Source organism: Poecilia latipinna, unplaced genomic scaffold, assembly GCF_001443285.1.
Source record: "Poecilia latipinna isolate Pla-1442-1.1 unplaced genomic scaffold, P_latipinna-1.0 Scaffold227, whole genome shotgun sequence".
In the NCBI taxonomy this organism is placed as follows: domain Eukaryota; kingdom Metazoa; phylum Chordata; class Actinopteri; order Cyprinodontiformes; family Poeciliidae; genus Poecilia; species Poecilia latipinna.
The window spans coordinates 149345-157174 of NW_015112843.1; the positions used below are offsets into that span (position 1 = coordinate 149345).

The 7830-nt window shown below is 36.3% G+C and overlaps 1 long non-coding RNA gene across 1 annotated transcript in view; it reads right to left on the minus strand.

Annotated features, from left to right (window-relative positions):
- The window catches only part of LOC106947171 (uncharacterized), a 33784-nt gene that overhangs the window by 5957 nt on the left and 19997 nt on the right, over window positions 1-7830 (minus strand). Inside the window, exon 2 of the long non-coding RNA XR_001424926.1 lies at window positions 6531-6603. This is a non-coding gene — a long non-coding RNA (uncharacterized LOC106947171). The remainder of the gene's footprint in view (window positions 1-6530; window positions 6604-7830) is intronic.

The following is a 7830-nucleotide window of genomic DNA, read 5'->3' on the forward strand; positions in this document are numbered from 1 at the left end:
ACCAAAGAGTTCTCTGTCTCTTTATGGTTTTAATCTTGCGTCTGCAGAAAAAGCAAAGTTATTCTGCTGCAAAAACACAATATACTGGAGGTTACCTTGTGCATGACCTGAGAAGAGAATAATGTCACATCCAGAGAGTCCCTTGTGTCACAAATAAAAGTGTGTGTGTGTGGGGGGGGGGCGAGGGGGGGTCCTACCCTAATCATAACAGCAGTTTCATGGGAATGAAAAAGTAAAATGAAAGCTCATATTTTTCTCAAGTCAATAACAGCCGCAACAAGCTTAAATTATTTAAAATGGCTGATACTTCAGTCTATTTTTGCAGTGTGCATCCAGGATTCCTGTGCAGCTGGATGAAAAGCTTCAGTCCGGTCTCTGCTGGAACGTGGGCGGCCAGAAAGCAAAATCTTTGTTCTGATTGCATCAGCTTCTCGTTGTGCAACGAGACTCCTGAGATTTGGTTAGAAAAAGATCATTTTTAAAGAATTCAAGTGCACAAAATTAAATTTTTAGAAACTTCTGGGCTTAAATCTACAAGTACTGATATTTCGAAAGAGTCTGATAAAACTTTGCACTCGGCAACAACGCTCTAGGACGTAATGTTTGTTAGAAATGTTCAAATGCAGGATGTCTGTTCCAGTTGGCTGAATTGAAGTGAACTGAGGAGGAGTCTGTCATGTTCGGATGGGGAATTGTCAGTCAGGGCAGATTGAATCCATTAGCGCTCAGTGATTAGCTCCTGGGCGTCAGAGCTCTTCTGTTTCCTCAGCAGGAAATCTCTTTACTGGCCTTGAAACCTTCAGCGTTCCCCGCCCCTCTTGTATAAAACCCCATTCATGCCGGAGTGTGATCCCTGTCCCGAGGCCTCGCTTCAAACAGCCTCGGTTTCACACCATGTGTGACACAGATTCGACGCAGACCCCTCGGCGGGAGCAACGTGGATGTGCTTGGTGCGAGGCTCATTCGGGGTGACAGTTTACTGTCTCATGGACACGACTTCTCAATCCTCCCTGGCCCACATATTATTCATAAAGCGATTTTAAATGTTCATTAATCTGAACAATCAGGTGCATAATGCGCCTCGGTTCTTCCTCAGTCACAGCCGTAAATGGCTTTGGCGGTTTGGCCTCATTTACTGTATGTTATGAAATATCCAGGCTACAGCAGCTCTGTGGAAAATAACTTTGCTGGATTGTGCTTCTCTCTCTCTCGAAGATGCTTATTAGCATCTTTAAACTTAAAATGGTACAATTGCTGATGTTTTACTGGATGAAATATCAATTCACTCTTTTGGAAGAAACAGATTTAGAGATTTGATGTCTCTTCTTGATTAATTTAAGAGAAACAAATGATCTTTGTGTATGTAATGTTGATGTTCATTAATTTTGACCAAAATAAGAATTGCATCAGCTATTTATGCAAGTTACAAGGATGAAAGACAAACTTGTGGCAGTTTTCTTACCATAAAATAACAATTTGTCACTTTCACTTGTGCAATTAAATTACTCTCATGCAATATAAAATGCATCTAACTAGAGGAAATAAGCTACTTTAAAGTGCATGCACAGCACTGGCACCAAAACAATTAAGAAACCCAACAGTAACTTGATATTCTTGGAGTTTTATGTGAAAAAAAATCACATAAAACGTGCTCCAAACATGTCGGCAATCGTGTGAGTCTGATATTTTACTTATAAGGATGTAAAAATAAAAAGCATCCCGGTGTCTGTGCTCGAGAGAACAGCCCACTGAACTCAAAAACCCAGAACACAAAACAGAAATTTGTCTGGAGAACCAACCGCATTACCTTTGCCGATATTTAACCTGTCTGTCACTAGAGGATCCAAATTTGGGGTGTCAAACTCCAGTCCTCAAGGGCCTCTGTCCTGCAACTTTTAGATGTGCCTCTGCTGCACCACACCTGAAAAGAATAATTAGGTCATTAGCAAGGCTCAGGAGAACCAATCTACACAGGGAGGAGGTAATTAAGCCATTTCATTCCAGTTTTTTACCTGTGGCACATCTAAACACTGCAGGACAGCGGCCCTTGAGGCCTGGAGTTTGACACCCCTGTCATTGTGAATGACAACCTGAGACCAACAGGTTAATTCGGCCAACTGTACCCTGCTGAATTAAATTGAGCTTGGTTCCTCAAGGAACTCATGTCAAAATGGAAATATTACAACATTTTTGCTTTGTTGTCTTTATATTTGTTGTTCCATGAATCCATAATCCATTGATCTGGACATTGGAAAACATATATACTGGAAACATTTAATTCCCTGGTTCCACAACATCCCAAAGGTGATTGGGGTTTGACAGTGTTTTAAATAATAATAAAAAAATGTATAAAAAGAAAATAAACCCTTATTTGAACCAGCAACTAATTACACTAACAACTATGCTGTCCTGAATATATTTCACCTTTTAGGAAACTCCAAGCTCAACTCCCTTACAATCTGTTCCTTGTGAGTTTTATAATATATTTAAGCCCCTGGAAACTAAGCAGTGGTTCTTTATGTTGAATGTATCAGCAACAATCCTGACAATAAACATGGTAAGCATAATGAAAAGTTTAATCAATGGGTGCATTGTTTGTTATACTGTCCTTTACTGCAGATAATTAGGTTCATAAATATTTCATTGGTGACATGAAGGCTGCATCTGACAAACTGTCAGTGTTCATTTTGCTTGCTAGAGAGAAATGTTTCTCTTGTCCCCATGTGAAAAGCAAACTCCTCGTACCGCAGAAACTAATCAACATTGAACTGAATAATATTTTGCATTATGTGTTTTATTTTAGGTGTTGTGCCTTATTGAAGACTTTATTGTTAAAGTGCAACCTTCTCCTCACAGAAGAGTTGGTTAAACACATCTGTGTGTTTGTTTTTCGTTTTATGGATGTGGACAGACAAGATGGAAAAGTACTTTTTTGGACATATGGAATAAAATCTGCTACATTATCCCTCACATATCACATTCACTAAACGTCTGTGCCATTGTTGACACACCTTCTACCCTCGTCTTATGGAGAAATAGCCACGATCCATTTCTCCAGCTAGCGCTACATACATAAGCTAAATTACGTTTTTAGTTTGGTTTTCGATTCACACCTCCCAAACAAACGTTCTAGTCTAGTTTGATTAAAGCGGATCAAACAGAGCTGGTGTAAACGCACCCTTAATCGACATGCTGGATGCTTGAAATTAAAAGTGAAACTGCCAAAATGTCCTGTCTGAATAATTTGACTAACAACTGTCTAACTATACATACTTTTAGTATTTAAATTTCATTATTAGCTTATCAGTTGATCCTTTGATGTGAAAAAAATAAAAATAAAAAATTAAACGAGACGACATAAAAAAAGTTAAGTGCCTGGACACTGTGAATTCCACACCATTAATCCCAATATGCATGCCGTATTCAGATTGGAAGTGCATAAGAAGTGGCACATCTACATTACAAACATGACAGGACTTCATTTCACTTTCTCATGCTCAGATGCGGCCAACATTAATTTCTTAAATCATCATATGTGGCCAGATGGAAATAGTGACAGCAGCTTATATATTTCCTGCTTTGTTGTCTTTTCACATTAATTAATTTCTGGAAAATGTCTCAGATCTGGATGGGCCAATATAAGGAGATTAGAATGTCCTTTTACCCCCATAAATGAGACAGAAACTGCAAGAAAACAATGACAACTCTGGTTTTACAATGTGTGTAAAAAAACAAAACAAACTGAAGTCTCTGTTTAGTCTCTTTTGAGGCTGTAATTAGACTTAACATACTGTTTTCTGTCTGGTTCTGTCCAATTTGGTTTTGTTTTGTTTTTTAAATAACATGTTAGAAAAAAGGAGCACACACAAAGAAGACACACAACCTACAAATATACAGAATAGAGTTACCAACTATTCTCGTTCATCATTTCCTTATAATTGGTCTAAGGCAATAATGTTTGACACACATATTGCCCAACTTTATGATTCTACATAAAGTTGGGCAATGTGTATTTTATTAATGGAATAATAACACAAGGGAAAGAGTAGAAATACTTCATAATAATGCTACTAATGTAAAAGTAAAACCATGATCTGGTAAAACTACCGTTAAAAATACATTTTCCCGACAAAGAACTATAACTGAGTAAATGTAAATAGTTGCCACCCACTTCTGTTCACAACTATCAGAGTTTCAGAAATTGACATTTAAAGTAAGTAAGTAATATACAGCAGAGTTCAGAGATAAACAGGAGTGCGAGTACAAACATGGTGTGTGTATCTGTTGCATTGCTTGGTTAACTTGTGGTTGGTCTTCAGTGAGTGAAATAACTCACTGAGCAGCCAGATGTCACATTCAAGTAAAAGTAGCATTACTTTAAAATAATCTCACTAAAATAAGAGAAAAATGTAGGATGCAGTGCAACAGCTCCTAGAAATATACTCAAGTGTGTAACCAGTTACTGCCCGTCTCTGCCCGTCACACCCTGATTTCTCTACTTTGAATCCTTTCATGATATACAAGCCAACATTTGATGGCAGAACAAAAAAAGAAACATTCACCGAAAACAGATATATAGGCATAAAAGCCCATCAACCGAGACTATTTTAATTTAAAGTAACACAAAATAGCCTGGCTCTGTGCAGACAAAATGTAAAGACTTGATGAGTCACTTGTACAGTCCTGCACTTTGCAAAGACGTATAACTTTCTCCTCACAGAAGAGATGGTTAAAAACTATTATGACTCCAGAGAAGACTGTAACATAGCAATGAAATGAAGCTGTGGTATGTAAAAGCCAACGTTTGACAAAATGTGATTTTTATTTTTAATATGTGTTGCTGACAATAGAATTAACCCTTAAATATTTTGTTTTAAGTAACATGAAATTAAACAAATTATGTTTTCAAAATAAGTCCCAAACTTGTGAACAGAACCTCTTAATTTTTTACACAGAGTGAATTTCTAATGGCACTAAATTCACTGTAGGAAAATGCAGCTGGTGTTCCTTGGTGCTGGTTTATAATGAGAGTTAAATGTCAACCACCTGCAAACGCAGAGGATGTTGCACATTTTCTGCTGCCTGTTGATACAGATTTCTGCAGTTTTCCTGCTAAACTTTAGTCTCATACGCTGTCACACCCACAGGAAGGGCATTCCCCAGGGCCCAGCAACCTCAAAACGAGCACAAGTGTAATCATTTCCCACTTTTGGAAATCTTTGTTTTCTGTTTTATGAGCTTGTTGTAATGGATCCGTTGTTGTTTCCACAGATGACCGCATCCAGAAATCTGCACTTTCCTCCCCTTCCTACATAATTTATGTGCAGTAATATAATGATTAACAGTCTAATAATATATAATTTTCTTTGTTAGTGGCACAAGTTTCAGATTTTCTTTCTTTCTCAAACTTTTCCAGATGTTGTGAAACTCCTAACAACCCAGGGATACAGTATGCTAAAATTATGGGCTTCTATCCTGCTTGTGTTTGCTGCTACTCCTGGGGCTGGATTGAAGGTTTTAGTGTGCTTGGAAACACCTGTTCAGGGTCTAATTATACTGTAGCTACAAATTCTGCACACAGACTCCATGTGCCGTCACCCCTGGAAATTGTGCAGATGGCATGTAACAAACGACTTAAAGGGCTTAAATGATTTCTACATCAGTGAATTATGGCCACATGCATTCAGTTTGACTTGACAAGTTCTGGTGAAAAATAAGAAGAACCCTTTCAGAGCAAAATGAGTTTCTTTCTGATTCTTTCACCATTTAGAGAAAAAATACACCATTTTAATTAAAAAAATTCAATTGATTCATTCATCATCTTAAGATTTCAAATCGTTCTGTCCTTGAATTGCACAGAAATGTAAATTAAGACTTCTGGATGAAAACTGAGCACGTGGGTTTAAAATGATTGTTTTGCTTGCAGGTCTGTAAAGTTCAGAGGGACAACATCGTTATTGTTCCAATATTTTAAATATAAATAGTTTTGTATATGTTATGGTGGCTCATTATGTTAATTGTTTTACTGAGTTAATCTGATTTGATTCGGTTCTCGATTCTACAGGTTTGTAGATCTTCACCTAATGAATGAAATCAAAGAATCTAATACTTAAAAACATTTTATCAGTCTTATATTAAAATTTATGCGATGATTGGAAACATGTAGGTGTTATGAAAAAGCAAAACCAGAAGAAATCTGGAAAGAGGAAAACTTCAGTGTTGAAGCTTTAGCTCTGCACATTATTATTTGATTTATTTTTTTAGATTTTTTTTTGAAAAAATAGAGAATAGAAAATAATTTAAGTATTTTTAAGCTAAAGCTAAGTATCTTTCAACTAAAACCTTTAACATAAATTTATTTGTAGCTATTGCAATGTCATCAAAAAATGCCATCAGCATAGCTTAGGTAATAATTTAGCAGACTGGGTTGAAGCTGCAGCAACTGTGAGGAAAAACTGCAGCGATGCTCATTAAATACAGAGGAAGCTCAGAGTGCAGGGCGAGCCTCACAAACAGAAACATGTTCTCACCTTTCTTGCAGTTCTCTGGACCTCAACCCGGAATCAGAACATGAACAACGGCGTTTCTGTGGATTACATCAGCCTGGCAAAAAAAAAAAAGACATTTCTACTGAAGTCGTAAGAGAAGTGGAATAGTTTCTGCAGTCCAGAAGAAATTAATTTTTTATACATATGTGTCTTTTTGTGTGTAGATGGCATTTAAATGTGAGGATATCTTATAAGTGAGAAATTTTCTAAATATCAATACTAGATATAAAGGTCACATGCACAGCTATGTGGTATGTATCTTTATTACTATTCTGGATGATTTTGTAAGCAAATAGAGGCTTATGGAGAACATAAAATTGCAAACAAGATTTTCAAAGCAAACTGTACAGGCTCAGCAAAACTAAAAACTGAGCTGTCAGCAATGCCCAACAGATGTACGAAAAAGATTAGTATGAATTACTGAACATCTTTGTTGCGCAGTAACCGGTGCAACATCTTGAATATCTAAAACCTTAAACACAACATCAAAGATCTTGAGCGAGAGGCAAAAAAAAAAAGGGTGATATGGAGTCACGGCCAAAGGGTTTGGCAGACGAACAACAGTGGTGATTTTTCTCATTCAGTTCTTTGTTGTCACAGTTTATGTAGCTTTAGGTTGTTGTTTTGGTTAGATGGGTGTACATTAATTAGCTAGTAGTTGAGGTCAGTTTAGTTGATTCAGGATTAAGTAAGAAACTGGGCAAAATTGTGTCCTTTGGAGAAAAAACTGCAAGTTCTAATACTTATGTAGTCAATACCATTTTAGAAAAACTGCATCATAATGACAGGCATGGTGGGGGCAGTATGATTATAATTAATTATAAACAATGTATTAAATTAGAAATTTATACATCAATAACTGTATTAATTGTATAATAATTGTAGTTAATGGAGGCATGAATTCTGCTCTCTGCCTTTATCTGTGTTACTTTTTGACTGCAATTATGTCCAAAACACACATATGTGTGAATTAAATCAAGTTTAGTTCCTCTTCATTCAATAAGTGAACATATTTGTTCTTCTGATTTTTTTTAGATATGTTGTATATTTTAGAGAGCAGATTTTCAGTTGGTTAAGGGTAAAAATCAATGCCAAACTAATTTAAATAATTTAATTTAGGATATTTCTTCTAAGTCTGGACATACCTCAATTGAAAACGGCACATAATTAGAATAGATATTAGTAAAGACAAAAACTGAAAAAAAAAAAAAAAAAAAAAAAACCCCAAATTGGCAAAAAGTGCCCCGTTTTTAAAGCAAAACTTTGGGTTTTTAAAGGGTTT